At 39.7% G+C, this 17,703-nt stretch overlaps 1 protein-coding gene across 2 annotated transcripts in view; it reads right to left on the reverse strand.

The window, feature by feature from the left end:
• Window positions 1–17,703, reverse strand: part of SLC25A13 (solute carrier family 25 member 13) — a 212,843-nt gene that overhangs the window by 100,258 nt on the left and 94,882 nt on the right. The gene's annotated exons all lie outside the window — the stretch shown is intronic.

Genomic DNA, 17,703 nt, shown 5'->3' on the forward strand with positions numbered 1-17,703 from the left:
TCAGGACAGTGGTATTAACCCTTTGAGGCACTACAGTTTCCACCCTACTGAAAAGCCATTTCACCAATCATTTCCTAAGATTTCAGTGAAGTGCAAAGAATTGTCAGTCTTCCTTATTTAAGTCTCCAGCCCCAGGCCTAGGCTGATTCAAGTGAACTAAAGAATCTGCATTTTAATTAGCATCCCGGGTTTTTCTAATTCAAGGGTCCAGAACCTCATTTTGAAAAACGTTGTCCTAAAGAGTTATAGAAGGGTTTTTAAACTCCCCATTGAAACAAACAAAAAAATATGAAAGGAAGGAGGTAGGAAAGATTCTCCAGACTAGCTAATGTAATGCAGCAAGTGTACACACAGGCCACTTGTAGACCCAAGGGGACATGCAAGTTGTACAATCCAGTGACTGACATTCACTTCATGGCCTATGTGACCAGTACTCCCTGGAGTTGGACAGTTTACAAACTACACGACCCTGAGAATGGGGTCCATTTTCAGTTCTCAGCTGTTCTAACACACTGGCCACTGTAAGAATGCCAGTCCTTAGTTAGCCAGCACATCTGGGAGCACTGTATCAGGTCCTGCGGGAAGTAGAAGGGCAGGAGAAGACACGGTGCTGAATCCAAGTCTAATCCACAAGAAATAACTAAACAACACATCAAAACAGTATACTGGATTAAGTGCTAAACAGCAACAGTCCTCTTGGCAAGGAAACGGAAGTTTAAGGAAGGATGCATTTACAACAGTGGGAGAAAAAACAGCTTTCTGGAGAAGGTAAAACTTGATCTGGGTCCTAAAGGCCGTGGAGGATTTATTCAGATGAATCTGTGAGGGAGTTTTTCAGTAAAGAGCAACAGCATGAAGAAGGGTTCATTTCTTTTGAAGTGAATTAATAAGGGTCCAATCAAAACATATTGGACCAAAGCCACTGAGACAGGACAGATGCTGGTCTAGGCACTTACAGATGTTGGCATCACCTGCCAGCAGCAAATATTATTTTCAAACCCTAAGGACTTGATGCTACATTTGTGGTGAAGAAAAGGTTGCTACGGGAAGAACAGTTGGTCATGGAATTCTGCAGAAAAAAAAGACCTGGAGTTTTTTACCACTTGATACAACCTTTACAAAATTTATTTTTCACTCTCCTAACTTACCTAACAGAGGCTTGTGTACTCAAATATCATAAGATTACCAAGTCATTATAATTGGACAAATCAAATGATATGAGCATTATTATTATGCATAAAGAGGAAAACTACCAATATTTCTATAGTCATTTTCAAGGCTAATAAACTCTTTTAAGAAATTAAAATATTAAATTTTGTCACTCTGGAAAACCTACATTTTTTCTCTGAAAATATTTTAGAGATTCATAAGTCTTTGAACACTTCATCTTGCTCCAAGAAGTCATTGTGGGGAACTGATTTCCTGAAATGCTTGGCCTCAACGTTTTCCTGTACGTTCATGAAAACAAACATCTCTAAGCCCAATAGTCACAATGGGTTCTGGAACTTCCCCCCTCACTTTGGAAGACACTGTAATATCATCTCAGGTTAATATTCTCTTCTCCTTTTAGGAGGCTCAAATAGCTTTCTCACTTAACATTTGATTGTTTTAAGATTGAGAGGTAAGAGTACTCCTTCCATCACATAGCTGGAAAATCAGAAACTAAAAACCAAAGTGATTTTCAAAACTGCTCTGTACTCTCGCTTTCATGGAAAATTCCATGAGCTTTACCATAAAAGACTCTAGGAGTCGATCGTAGGGTCATCCTATCACTAAACCTTTACCATTCCCTGAGCTTTCCAAACTTAACTTCCTAACTTGCAGTACTGGAGAGGAAAGAGAAAAATGTTTTATGCTTTTTGGTCCCTTGGTTCCATGAAATAAATAAATTAATAAATTAATAAATACGACTATAATTCATAACGCACCTGCTGATGGCTTTCAAATAAGCATCACTTGGCAGATTTATTACTAACTTAAAAAAATTAGAAGGTCTCTCCTAGTCTAAAGCACAAGGTCTTAAAATCTTACCCCCAGGTTGAGGTCATATAGGCAAAGAAGCAAAACTGAATTAGCAATGAAATATAAATGAAGCACTAGATATATATTTTGGATATTTAAAATCATAGTTTTCTTAGCTCAGCCACTCCTCCTGAAAGTAAAAACAAATTAGAGTGCTTATCTCAAAGTATAATCATTGTTATTTCAATATGTGCCAAACAAACTATGTTTGGAAGGTCTATAGTTCCCATAATATCACCAAATAATGGTGATAGTATTTAAAGCAAGACTTCACCAAATAAGCTCAAAAAACCTTTGGGTTTATTTTTGGGGACTTTGCTTTCTCCACAAATGTTTCTAGGCTGAAAGTCTGCTGCACTTTTTTTTTAAGATTATAAAAAGATAATTACAAAGTGGTAATCATTTCTTACCTAAATATAGCCTCAAAAAGTCAACTTATTTCCCCCAATAAGTTTCCCAGGCTACACAGTATGGTTGTAGTGGAAAGAATTGTGATTTTTAAAAGCTGGGTCATAGATGACATGATCTTGTGTATTCAAGGTCCTAAGGAATCCACTTAAAAACCATTAGAACTAATAAGTCCAGCACTGTTGAAGGATACAAGATCAATATACAAAAATCAACTGTATCTCTACATACTGGAAATAAGCAACCCAAAAATGAAATTAAGAAAGCAATTCAATTTACAATAGCCTCAAAAAGAATAAAATACTTAGGAAAAAATTTAACAAAAGACATGCAAAACCTGTACTCTAAAAACTATAAAACACTGTTGAAAGAAATTAAAGAAGATTTAAATAAATGCAAAGACATTCCATGTTCATAGATGGGAGGTCTTAATACTGTTAAGATGGTAATACTCCCCAAAGTGATACACAGATTCAGTGTAATCCCTATCAAAATTCCAGCTGGTGTCTTTGCAGAAATTGACAAGCAGACGTTAAAATTCATATGGAAATTCTAGGGACCCAGAATAACCAAACCAATCTCGAGAAAGAAGAACAAAGTTGAATTTCAAATTTACCTCAAAGCTACAGTAATCAAGACTGTGTGGTACTGGCATAAAGATAGACATATAAGACAAATGGAATAGAACTGAGAGTAAAGAAATAAACCCTTACATTTAAGGTCCGTTAATTTTCAACAAGGGTGACAATTCAATAGGGAAAGATTAGTCTTTTCAAGAAATGGTGCTGGGACAACCATGCAAAAGAAGTAAGGTGGGAACCTACCTCACACCACATACAAAAACTAACTCAAAAATGGAGCAAAGATCTAAATATAAGAGCTAAAACTGAAGCTTTTAAAGGAAAACGTAGGCATAAATCTTTACGACTCTGGATTGGAAAATAGTTTCTTAGATATAGTATCAAAAACACAAGCAACCAAGGACAATAATATATAAATTGGACATCTTCAAAACTGAAAACTTTTGTACTCCAAAGGATACCATCGACAAAGTGAAAAGACAGCCTACAGAATGGGAGAAAAGTTTTGCGAATCACATATCTGGTAAAGAACTCTAGAATATATAAAGAACTGTTGCAACTCAATAATAAAAAGACAATTCATCTAATTTTTAAAATGGGCAAAGGATTTGAACAGACATTTTTCCAAAGACAAAATGGCCAATAAGCACATGACAAGATGTTCTAATCATTAGCCTTTAAGGAAATGCAAATCAAACGAGATATAACAATAAGATACCAGTTTACCCCCACAAGTAGCAAATGTTGGTGAGGATGTGAAGAAATCCGAAACCTTCATACACTGCTTGTGGGAATGTAAAAATGGTGCAGTCACTTTGGAAGAGTTTGGTACTTCTTCAAAAAGTTAAACATCGTTACCATGTGACCCAGCAATTCCACTCATAGGTATATATCCAAGAGAAATGAAAACATATGTTCACATAAAAACTTGTACACAAATGTTCATAGCAGCAGTATTCACAATAGCCAAAAACTGGAAACAACCAGAATATCCATTAACTGAAGGATGGATAAACAATATGTGGTATATCTATAACAATGTGACATCCTCAATAAAAGGAATACAGTACTATTACATGCTACAACATGGATGAACCTTGAAAACATTATACTAAGAAGCTAGTCATGAAAGACCATGATGTTGTATGATGTTGTATGTTGTATGATGTACCATGTTGTATGATGAATCATACAATCATGTTGTATGATTCCATGTATATGAAATGTCCAGAATAGGCAAATCCAGAGAGACAGAAAGTAGATTAGTGGTTGTTTAGGACTGGAGGGGCTGGGGAAAATGGGAGTGGGGAGTGAGGATTGCTAAGGTACGGGGTTTATTGTTGGGGTGATGAAAATATTCTAAAACTGATGATGGTTGCACAAATATGTGAACAGATGAAAAAACATTGCATCATACACTTTAAATGGGTGCATTATATCTAAATAAAGCTGTGTTTTAAAAAAAACCTGGAACCCTCAAATCTGCTTCCTACTAATGAGTGATATTAGGCAAATTACTTACTCTGACTCCATTCTCTCAATGTGTAAAATGGGAGTAAAATAACTCGAGGGTTGTAGCCAAGTGTGCCCAGTACAATGTTCTAAACATAGTAGGTGACCATTAAAATGGTAAAATTCCAAAATCTAAAGTCTTAATTATAATGAAGATTGTTATCTGGGCACCAAATATTTACAAAAGATACAAAAAAAAAAAAAATCAGGCACAGTGTGATTGGAAATATCATAGTTTATACATGTCTCAAAAAGCAATAATTTTCCTCAAATACTTAAAATCATCCTCTTTTAGCTCATATATTAAAATTTTGAATGAAAAGTGATAAAAAACTAAGTAATTTTCCATTATGTTTCTGAAAGTATGAAATTAAGAAAGATTAAGAACCACCACTCTTTGCTTTGAAGATCTTTCAGATACTAGAAATATTTAATTGGCAAATTACTTGCACATGCCATTAAGTGGTTAGATTGAATTTGTTTTTACAAATTCTATGGCCTCTTATTCCTTAACCTCCACCACACTATAATCTGAAATCATCGAGGTCTTCACTTATGCAAATTTTTACTTTCTGTGTTTTTGTTTCCATACAGAATAACTAAATTAATGCACTTTAATTTCCAAAAGATTCACTCTTTGAAGCTGCAAATCAAGGAAAACAAGTTTCCCATTAAAATAAAAAAGGTTCATCAAGCTACATTATTTCAAACACTGAACCACAATCTCTCTCTCATGGATCCTAAAAATTTCATTAATACAATAAACACAAAAAGGATGTTTCAGTTAAACCCGAAAGTAATCCATCCCTCTCAGAGGCAAAGGGAGAGTTGCTGAACAGTGCCCTTTACTTCTCGGCAGCTTCACTGGGGTGCTTTTTCTAATGTGGGCTAAATCCTCAAAGAAAGTTGTGGTTTCGTTCGAAGGGAAATAATATTTCATCCTGCTGATATGGTTAACAACAGCTTATATGGCCATCGTCTTTTAAGCAGGGAGCACAAGACAAATTGTTGAATTCGGAAGTTAAATAGCATAATGGAGTAAGTGGATACAGACCTATCTCTACTGCCACATGCGCCAATATCAAGGTTTGCCATTTCAAACCCTTTTGACAAGTGCCTTTTTCTATTAATCACAGTTAAGGGTCTGAAGAGGAAAGAAGTATTCTGGCTACAATTCAGACTTGCTCAAGGAAGTTCTAGGGGGAAAATGGGTGCCATTAAAACAGAGTAAGTACAGAATAAGTACTTCACACACTCAGCTCTTCTCATTAAATTGAGATCTCTATAAGCCCCTGTAAACTTTGTATTATTATTACTATCATTCTGAACATGCGGGTACAGTGGTGATAAGTATCTTTCAAAAAATGAGCACACACGCAGACAAAGCGCTTGCGTACACACACACAGTCAAGCTGAGCTGAATATTATTTCGAAGTCATATATGGTGATGGTACATGTAGAAATTAGGGCTAACTTAAACCTCTTCCAGTTCTGTACGTAGAGAGGGATGGGACTACCCTGATATGAGGTCACGTGGCATTCTAGAACAGAGTGTCACCCGTCTAGTAGTGCTGGAAGACAAAGTTGTGGTTCCTACGAAACTAGTCACCGTCCCCTCTCTGTGCCTGTTTCCACATCCATGAAATAAAGCCATAAATGACACCAGCCGTTGTTCAACTGCAGTGTGAAACGCGTTCCCTTGGAGAGCTTGTTCAAAACACATTCCCAAGCCCCACGCCCAAATACTCTGATTCAGCAGATTTGCGATGGACCCAGGGAGCCCGCAGTTGTCATGAACACCCCCCCCCATGCTATTACAACGAGAACTCGTGCTCTGCCTTATTGATAAGAATCCTTCCTATTCTAAAGCCTAATGGATCTATAAATCCTCAAGATTAATTCACTGTTTAAGTCATCATAGTGAATGCTGGTTAACAATGAAAAATGTTAAAGGCTACCAGCTATTTAGCATTTGATATTAATCTTCTATCACATGCACTATCTAAATCAAACAGCAAGAGAGGCCAACTGAGATGTTTTCAATCTATCTGCCAGAAAAAAGTTACTTTCAATTGGACAGAATAAATCATTAGCAGTCTTTCATAAAATCAAAAGTAGGTCAGTTAAAATGGTGTTTGGAGGTCTACAGCACACTGTGGTCACTCTCCAGATGTGTAAGCTTGCTTTAATCATCTGTTGTGTTAATTATTGTTAACTTTCCTTACCACTAGAGAGGAACACACCAAAAGACTCCAACTCTTTGGAATTTTTAAAGCAGTACAAAGAATCCTAATTCATTCCCTAAATGCAAGTATAATATCTCTATTGTTTAAAACACCAATTTCCTAAGCTAGTTTCCTTAGACGGATGTTATCAAAAATAATTTTCTTGCAAAAGCATTAACATACATTTAACTCTACTTAAATGCTCAAGAGCAAATGTACTACAAATGTACACCCACAGTGATCCCTTATTAGTATTAAACTGTTTTATTTCAATTAAAATGTCTAACTATCCACCCCCAACATATACTTAAACTGTAATTTTCTCTGAGAACTTCCAATACATTCTTGATTTTGTTTCCTTTATCAACCTATCAGAGCAAAAACAGCCTTGCAACTGTTGGAAGAAATCAGTCATTAGCAGCAAGATTACAGCAAATTTTCCAATTTAGAAAAACAATATTTTTATCTCCTCTTATACTGAAAGAATAATGGTATAATGTTACTATTTTTAAGTGAGCAGTACAGTTTAAAATAGTCAAATTCTCCCAGTGCTCCAAGTTTTAGGATTTACCATTAGCTTTCTGTTCTCCACACCTTCTTTCCTATTCACAAGTTCTCTTCTCCCTTCATCTTACACACACACACACACACCAGGTACAGACATCCCCTGATTCGGCCTCTCCATACCGACAGTCTTCTAAAGAACGCTTAACCTTCAGGCGGTGGTTAACTAAGGAGTGGCTTCACATGGTTATTGTGATTTTCTCTCCAACTGACATTCCTCCACCTTCTCAACAGGCCTTTTTTCCCCCCTCCCTATTTTTAAAATGGGGTGATGAAGTAGCAAAAAGTACAATATTTTAGCCATTTGAGCATAGATGATTCTCAAATTATCCCACCAACTGGAAGTGCTCTCTGATACCACTATCTTTCAAAATTGAAGCCATTATGGTCAATCGTGCAAATCCGTATTTAGCTTTTCGTAAGTAGTGGATTTTTGACCGAATGAACTGGAACAGCTTCTGCACAGTCTCTAGGATCTCATACAAGACACTCAGTCCCTGGGCACGCCACAATCCTCATCAATATTGAGGTTATTTCCTCTCAAAACTCACACTGCTCTTATTCAATATTCTCATTCGTTATTGGAATGTGTCTTAAGAAAATATACGTGGGTCCCCCAAAAATATGAAATAAAATCTACTATCGGGTAATAACGTCCTCTCACCAAAATAACTTGTTGTTTTTGTGAAACATCAAAATCAGAATGAATATTAACAAAGAACTTTGCTCAAATAATTGCTCCTTCTGACTCTCAGAACCATTTTCCCCTCAGTTATCATTTTGAATATTTCATTTTCCAAGTGTCTTTACAAAGGTAATAATAAATGACCTTCTTTGCAGTGAGCTTTAAAAAATTATGGCTAAAGTTTTGTCCTCTTCTAGTCCAATACCTGCATTCCTCTAGTTTTTTACATTTATTATTAAATTTGAGTGTCTACCTTCAAAACTTATCTGTGTACTTTTAGCTCTCATCATTTTCTGCAACTTGAATCAGAATGACTGAAGGGGGTTGTTTCCACATAGTTCGTGTCATCTAGCCTGTTCGTTTTCCCAGAGCATTCCAATTCACTTTCATCACAGCAGGTGTTCCTGCACAAAATCCAACTGTGAACCCAGGAAGGGCCCCTCCAAACACCAACATACACGTCAAAGAATTAACTAGAGAAGGACATTAGAAATCGCTTCATTAGTTCTGTGGATTCTGTTTACGTCTCACACACAAAAGAAAGGTAGGTTCTGTTCAAATAGTTTGACAAAGTTAATTTACTTTTTCTGCAGGACTTCTCAGAGCCTTCGTAGACTAAAACTTTGGGGCCTTATGACTGTCTAATAGGAGAATCCTCTCTCACACAACGTTAACAGGAGACACCACTTTAAAGTATCCAAACTCACAATATCACTCAATAGTTAAGATTAAAGGACAAGAGGCCACAGCAGCTTATAATACAAAATCAATACTGTGCTCGTTTCTTTTGGATTCCAGGCCAACTGACAGAGCTGAAGTAGCAAGGCAGCCAAGTCTCCCAGTGTAGCTCAGGGCAAAGACTATTTTACAATTGAAGTTTTTAAACAGCAATGCTGGAAAAGTCTTAAATAAGATACATGTCTACTCATTCAGCTGTCCCTCTTTAAAAAGCAGTTCCTATCTTTTGGCAGGACTCCTTTCAGACTTGCTAAAGGCATATGCTCATTTAGACAAAACACAACTAACAACTGTGGCCATTCATGGACTTCCTAACACTTATCTGGAACCAGAGAGTTGAGAATCCCTGTTGCTAAAGTTCAATGAAAAACTGCAGGCGGACACACACACACACACACACACACACACACACACACACACCACCACCACCACGATAATGAAACTGGGTGCATACTAAGAATGGAAATTTTACAACTGCATATAAAACATTTCATGAAATTTTGTTTAAGAGTAATGAAAGAGATAAGTCAAAGGAAAAGAAAAACATGTGATGGCATTAAGCAAATAAAAATTTTACATTTCAACTTGAGGAAGTATTCCGGTATACAACATACCCTGAATTTTCAGAAGGTCAATTGTGACTTACACTAGACAAAGGTAAGATTCAGGTCCTCCACTACTATTGAGTTAGGCTATTACTGGCGCCTACTGCAGATACAACTACTGAAGAAATATTCATAAACAGGAATAGTTAATGTTAAATTAGCATCATGAAAAAACCAATCACTGGTGAGCACACTAAATATATCAGATTAACAGTTTCACTAAATACACACACACACACACACACACATTCTTAAAATTCCTAACAATAATGCTTTGCTTTCCCAGCATCAACAAATAAGAAACTTGGGAAAATGAAAGTGTTGGAAAACCACCCTGTACCAACTTGCTCAGAGGGCAAGTAAGTACTTTCAAACCCTGACTTTCAGTTCTTCCACTCACAAAATGGGAGTGATCATCCACTTGCCTGTTTCACAGCGGTATGGGGAGCTTACACGAGGATCACAGACATGTCTGCCTCCGGCTTTGCCCCACTCCAACCAATGCAACAAAACCCACCTTTTCCAAGCATCATTCGGATCCTGTCCCTGTCCTCTCAACAACCCTGCAGGACTCCCAATTGCCTCTCCTATCAAATTAAAACTCCTGCTTAGAGGGCTGTGGTGGGTGCACCATCACATGGGGCCCTGGCTCCCAGCACCCACATTTCAATCAAGGGTCTCCTCTACTATCCTCAATCTGCACAAAGGCCAACTCTCCTTCCCCTCCCACCACTCTGTAATTCCCCCTCCACTCAAAATTCTGCTCACATCAAAAGATAAAGCCTCCTGGGTAAAGCCCACGACAAGTGCATTTCAACAGATTCCTTGGACGTCTCTGTAACCGAGGCAACTTTCTACATGTACTGAGAAGTCTAATCCAGGTACATTCTTCCTTATAATTACCTTCCAGTACGGTCATATAAACAAAATCTTAATTCATTAGTGTATTGTTCTTTACTTCTTCATGAAAAATTATTAAATCCCTCTAACGTCTGATACAGACTGAAACCACAAAGGATGAATTGGCACCTATCTAGATTACAAAGGCAGGCCGTCCTCACAGAGCACAGCCATCACCAGAGGGAGGCAGTGTGGCACAGTGAGTAACGCTTGGCCGTCCTCTGGCTGCTACTTTGGCTCCACTACAGGCAACTCCAGGACCACAGACAAGTTACTTAACCTCCCCAAGGCCATTTCCTCATCAGAAAAATGAGAATTATAATAGTACAGACCGCCTAGGTTCTGAGGGTTAAATAATCAATTACATATAAAGCACTTAGCTCAAGGCGAGTTCATAGTAAGTGATCAATAAACTTCAAGATTAAAATGACAGTTATATCCCTTCTCTCAAGAGATTATGTAAAACCACATGTCATTGGAACAGAACAAACTCAGTAGCTACTACTGGGTCTCTCTTCTTTCCTTTGATCTCCTTTTTACCACAGTCAGTCAGGAGCCAAGTCATATAGGATTCATCCTCTGGAACGGCCCGGGTGGGGTCCAGTCCAGGCCTGCATTACCCCTGCCTAGACTGTCGAAGCACCTCTCAAGTGACCATCACCTCCAGACCCTGTAGCTCCATCTCCTCCTGCAATGCACAGCCTGTATCACGTCACCTTGGTGCAAAGACTCCTCCAGGTCTGCTTGGATAGCTTCTAACCCTCCTCTCTACCTAGCCTGCCTTACCTTGTAGATAGAGAATATATAGTATGATGTCATGTTCTATTTGCTTACTGTCTCTCTCCCTAAAACATCTGATCAGGATTTTTTAGTCTTGCCACTGCTGTATCTCCAGTCCTACAACATAGTAAGCATTCAACAGACACCCCTATCTTTACTTATTCCTCTAACTCACTCATCCAGTTAAATGGCTTCAAACACTATCTATTTGCTGCTAACTACCAAATTTCTATCTCCCAAATTCCACACTCAGATATCTAAGTGCCTGTTTGACATCTTCACTTAAATATCCAAAGGCATAAACTAACACATCCAAAAGTGAGCTCCTGTTCTTTCTCCCACCATCCCCAAGCCTGCAGCCCTCCAAGTTATCAGTTGATAACTCCACCCTTCCAGTTGATCTGGCCAGAGTTTAGAATCTTTCTTGCCTCTTCTCTCTTTCACAGGCCACATCCAACCTATCAGAGAACCCTATTGATTCTCTCTTCAATATATCCCTAACTTCACTCCCGCCCAAGCCACCATGATGCCTCACTTGAATTACTGCAATAGCTTCCTAACTGTTCTCTCTCTTCCTGCTCTTGCCCTTTTATAATTTATTCTCAACCAACAGCCAGAATGATGCTAAAATATAAACCAGATCATGACACTCTCCTGCTAAAAAAAAAAAAACAAAAAAAAACCCTGCAATGGTTTCCCAGTTCACTTACCATCAAAGTCAAGTCCTAACCTTGGCCTACAGGGCCTTCCTTGATCAGATCCATTACTTCTCTGAGTTTCTCTCCTACCAGGACCCCCTGCCTCACTCAATTCACATGAGTCCTCCTTGCTGTTCCTCAAATGTGCCAAGAACACTCCAGCCTTCCAACCTGGGCAAAGGCTATTCCTTTCACCTGGGACAGTCTCTTCCCCTCCTTCTTCCTTATTCTATATGATCAATTGCCTTACTTCTTTCAAATTTGTGTTCAAAAGTCACTTTCTCAATGAAGCTAACCAAACCATATTAGACACAAAGAAGAGAACCTTCTTTGTTTCATAGCTCATTACAAATACCCAAATATCACCACAACCTACCCATTCTACTAAGTGTCTTAATCCCCAGTCTTATCATCAACTTGTGTATGTTCCTGTTAATACTCTGGTGGAAGGGTCAGCAAACTATGTTCCACTGGCCACCAGCTGTCTTTGCAAATTAAGTTTTATTGGAACATAGCCACATGCATCCATAGGAACAGCAGAGTTCAGTAGTTGTGACAGAGATCCTATGGCCCACAAAGCCCCAAATATTTACTCTTTGGCGCTTTACAGAAGAAGTTTGCTGTCCCTGATCTACAGCCCGTGCTCCGCAACAAGAGAAGCCAACTCATTGAGAAGCCCGCGCACCTCAACGAAGAGTAGCCCCGCTTGCCGCAACTAGAGAAAGCCCATGCACAGCAACGAAGACCCAACACAGCCAAAAAGTTAAAAATAAAGAAATAAATCTATTTATTAAAAAAAAAAAGCACTACCAATAAAAGAAAATGCTGGTAATTTGTACTACATTAAAATTAAGAACTTATGTTCCTCAGGACTCCATGAAGTGAGTAAAAGTGCAAGTCACAGAGTAAAAACATCAGGAAATATATAACCCACAAAGCCCCTGTATCTAGAAAACAGACACATACTAAAAAGGATACTCAAATGGCCAATAAACAGTTTTTTAAAAGTTGTACAACCCATAAGTAATGAGAAAAATGCAAATTAAAGCCACAGCGTGAGATATCGCTAAAATGAAAGTAACTGATAACAGCAAGTGTTTGCAAAGAAGTAAAATAACTAGAACTCTCATACACTGATGGTATGAATGTAAACTGGTACAACCACTTCGGAAAACTGTTTGGTAAGATCTACGGAAAGCTAAATATATACATTTTCTAAGACCCAGCAATTTTTTTTTTTCTTAATTTATTTTATTCATTTTTGGCTGTGTTGGTTCTTTGTTGCTGTGCACATGGGCTTTCTCTAGTTGCAGCGAGCGGGGGCTACTCTTCCTTGCGGTGCGCGGGCTTCTCATTGTGGTGGCTTCTCTTGTTGCGGAGCACGGGCTCTAGGCATGTGGGCTTCAGTAGTTGAAGCACATTGGCTCAGCAGTTGTGGCTCACGGGCTCTAGAGCGCAGGCTCACTAGTTGTGGTACATGGGCTTAGTTGCTCCGCGTCATGTGGGATCTTCCCGGACCAGGGCTTGAACCCATGTCCCCTGCATTGGCAGGTGGATTCTTAACCACTTCGTCACCAGGGAAGCTCTCTACGACCCAGCAATTCTACTCCTAGAAATGCCTACACATATGCACACCCCAAAATACATAAAAGAATGTTCAAAGCGTATTTGTAGCAATCAAAACTGGAAATGTGCAAATGTCTATCAACTGTAGAATGAGGAAACGTATTAGGGTAAAGTTATGCAATGGAATACTACACAGCAAAGAAAAAGAACAAAATAAAAATACACATAGCAAAAACATGGATGAATCTCACAAAATTTGAGCAAAAGAAGTGAGAATGAAAGAATAAATCCTGTATCACTCCATTTATTTTTAAAAGAGCTATTCTTTTTTTTTTTTAATTAATTAATTTTTTTTTTGGTTGTGTTGGGTCTTTGTTTCTGTGCGAGGGCTTTCTCTAGTTGCAGCAAGCGGGGGCCACGCTTCATCGCGGTGCGCGGGCCTCTCACTATCGTGGCCTCTCTTGTTGTGGAGCACAGGCTCCAGACACGCAGGCTCAGTAGTTGTGGCTCACGGGCCTAGTTGCTCCGCGGCATGTGGGATCTTCCCAGACCAGGGCTCAAACCCGTGTCCCCTGCATTAGCAGGCAGATTCTCAACCACTGCACCACCAGGGAAGCCCACTCCATTTTTATTAAGTTTAAAAGCAAGCAAAATCAATTGGTGGTGATAAATATCCCTTGCTACCATTGGAACAGTAACTGGGAAGAGACCTACTGAGTGTTGGTACCATTCTCTTTCTGATCTGGATGGTGGTAAAACAAGTATGTACACTGTGCAAAGTCATCAAAATGTACACTTAGGATTCGTGCATCCTTCTGCATGTATGCTCTACTTCAATAAAGTACACTTGAAAAAATTAAGAGTAAAAAATCACTATCATATAAAAAAGGCTAAAAATGCAAATGAAAAGATTTAGAACAAAATACTTTTTTCTCCAGTCACACAGAATTGCAAATTGTTAAGTAGAATTTTCTACTTATACTGATATCATGTTATACACCTGTTGGCATCATAAAATGCACTTACAAATATCGGGTATCAAAATAAGAAAACATGGTGAGAACAAGAATAGTGGAGATAAGTTTTCCCTCAAAGGAAACAGGAGAACATAATGAACTAGATATCAAAGGAACAAAATTGGCCTCATCAAGATCTTTTCATTGTAGCAAACACAGGGAGTGATCTGGACATGAAAATACGGTAAACATAAACAAGGCCTCAGAGAACACGGGGCAAGGCTTCACTGAAATGCAACACTGAAACGCTCCATCTGATTTTTGTTTAGTGTGTATCAGAATCAGCATTAGTGGGAGCATTAACACTGCCGGCTTGTTGACAAATACTGGTGCTTACTGGGCTTAGACCTAGAAGCCCTGCTTCAAATGAGCTCTTCTGTGGAAACCTAATATGTAAACAGATAACGAGTGTAACTGCTCTCCTCTGGATGAAATGCAAAGCCGGGAGACATGGGGGATCTGAGGCCACTTGCCAGCCTTCCCTGCAACCCATGGGAAGGCCCCAGATGACCCACTGTTTAGTGCAAAAGCAGTGCTCACCCCGTGACCACAGCTGACCATGCCAACCTGGGAGGTTAAAAAAGGAGCCCTTCCTCTCTCGCCACTCCATGCCTACTCCTCCCAAAGATGCACACACTCAGGAGGGCAACCTTCTGATATACAAAAGGGTCTCTCTTGAGTGAAGGATTTACAGGGAGCTGAGGAAGTAATCAGAGCAAAGAGTGCCACTGTGTGTCTCTCAAACAGCTTCATATGGACAAACAGCCAGGGCACAGATCTGGATTCCCTTATAATACTGTGGGCTATGAGACCAGGATTGACTAGGTTAAGTCCACTTTTCTGCCCAACTCCATTTTTTAAAAAATTTCTTCAACCCCATTACAAGTTGCCTGAAAAACGTACCTATTTGTTAGCTTCTTCTAAAGGTACCTGCTGACAAAACACTCCTAAGGCTGCCACACCTCCCGTATGATTGTGTTCACTTGGCAAAAGCCTGCTGTACACAGCACTCAACTCCACTGAATGACTCTACCCGACCTCATGAAAAATGTTAAGTCAGCTATTATTTTGCAATTTGATGGTCATTTGAGTATCTTCTTTGTACTACGCATAGCTCTTTCAGTTTAATCCTAAATGGGGATTAATAGCTCAGAAAAGCCCAGGCTACATTTTATTACACCCACAGGGTGAGGACGCCATTGGCTCATCATAAACAGATACAGGACATACCCTGTTTGTGTTTTGTGAGACAGGCAGATTCTGGAACAAATTACCTGCAGAAGGCAGGGTAGCGGGAGATGGGCTATGCACTCTTCCACCACAGTCATGTGCAACTGAGGACAGAAGCAGAATTGTAGCCCCCTGGAAGCCCCAATTTCTTACGCGCTCTCGTATGTCTTCAGAGATGGGACATTGTTCAACACAGCACAGAGAGTAAGCGAAATTCCCAGCTACCTGGCCAGTGGTTAAACTTCAAGTTAAAATAAAGGGCTTCTCAAGGATCAAAAAAAAAAGAAGAAAAAGAAAATCCTCCTTTGTTCTCTCACATTATTTCTTTTAGTAATATTATTTTTATAAAGGCCTTTGTTTTCCACATGGCCCGTTTATGTGCAATAGTCCTGGAAGGTAGGTTATTACCCTGATTTTGTAGATAAGGAAAATAAGGCTTAGAAATCGGAAGTGACTTGTCCATCAACAAACAGCTAGTGAGAAGCAGAAACAGTTGTCATGCCACGTTCTTTCTACAATTCACAGATGACTCCCATCTCCCACATTCTGCTGCTTTACCTGTTCTTTTCTCCTAATCACACTACCACACACACAGCCCTCCCAGCACTGGCAAAGCCTCTTGCTTCTTTCCTCCGCCAGGCCAGTGGTGTGCTGGTGGCAACATCAGCCCCGCCACTTCATGCCCATGGACGGAAGACTGATCGGAGTCGGGAAAACGCCGGAAGTCCGTTCCTCAGCCCCCCATCTCCAATCCAGCTCTCTTCCAGCCCTCCCTCCAGATTTGCTGCAGAAAGGAGGAAGACGAGAGAGCGAGCACACCTGTGCTGAACTCACGCAAACTTACAGGTTCCCCTCGTTGTTCACCCCGAGGAAACGTAATCATAACGTTCTCACCAAACTGACTTCCACTGGGTAAATCAACACCACCATGAGCTAGCTGCTCATTTATTATTTGGAGATTTTAATGGGAACATTTTTATTGGTGTTCCATTGAAAAGTTGTGGCTAGAGGAAATGGGTGATGGAAGAGGAAAAAAACTAAAATTATTCTAGGGATTTTTAAATATTAAATAATCCTCATGAAGTGTTAACGGAAAGCATCTGAGCTTCTAGAGTACATGAAACAAAACCAGGTAAATGTATGTGTTTTTGCCTCTGCCCTGGCTGATCTAGCCTTAAATAACTGTCATGTCAAATGAACGTGGAGGAATGGGTGGGGGAGGAGGAAGGCTGCCTTACCTATACTTTATGTAGTTTTTATCTTCATTTCTGATAAGGAAAATAAAGACCTGAAAGGATAATTAACTTGACTCAGAGACAAAAGTGGCAGAGCTGGGAGGAGCTAAGTCTCTCCAATTCCAGAACCATCCAGAACAGATGGTGCTCTATTACACCAACTGTATTTCCCCCATCTGTACATTCCTCACGACGTACAAGTAAGACAAGACCAAGAAGTCTGAATAAATTAGAGACAAGGAACAAAGACATTTAAAATGGGTGCATTACCCATTTCCCCTGAATGCACAATCTGTGTGCCCCAAAAGGGCTCCAAAATTCTCCACGGCAATGCTTCCTACACCAGGTTCACATGCACAGACAACATATGCTGGACACTGCACAGTCCGAGGGAAATGTGGTGTCTTCTGCACAATGTATCTTCAGTAACCAGTTTATTTTTAAAAAAGAACGTACCACTGCCCCACCACGTCCTGGTTTTCCCTTTCTCCTAATGCTTAGGAGACGTCAGGGTTTTCTGCAGCTTGGCAGCTGAGCCCCATGAAGATGGTGCTGCTCCCCAAATAAAGGCGGGGGCAGCACAGCAGACACTGCCAGCCCAGCCAGAGGGGAACGTGTTATTTAGAAGAATAGGGTTCTCCACGTACCGCTCCAAATTACCATCTCGCGCGCTGCCTCTGGACTCAAGCTACTCCATGAGGACAAGGTAAGGACACAAGGTACTGGGAACATGAATCCCTTCTGTTCTCAGGCACTTTATTAACGTCTTCATTCTAACCGTGGAAAGCACTACTGACTGTGAAGGGAATGAAGTGCACGGTCAAATCCTGTCTGCCTCTCACCTTCTACGACCCTGTGACTCAGTCGTGCTCCATCCTCCCTCGCCTTACAACTAAAACAGAGCATCAAAACTACTAAGCCAGAAACTTAATTTTTCA

The sequence above is a fragment of the Balaenoptera ricei genome, chromosome 9, assembly GCF_028023285.1.
Source record: "Balaenoptera ricei isolate mBalRic1 chromosome 9, mBalRic1.hap2, whole genome shotgun sequence".
Taxonomy (NCBI): Eukaryota; Metazoa; Chordata; class Mammalia; order Artiodactyla; family Balaenopteridae; genus Balaenoptera; species Balaenoptera ricei.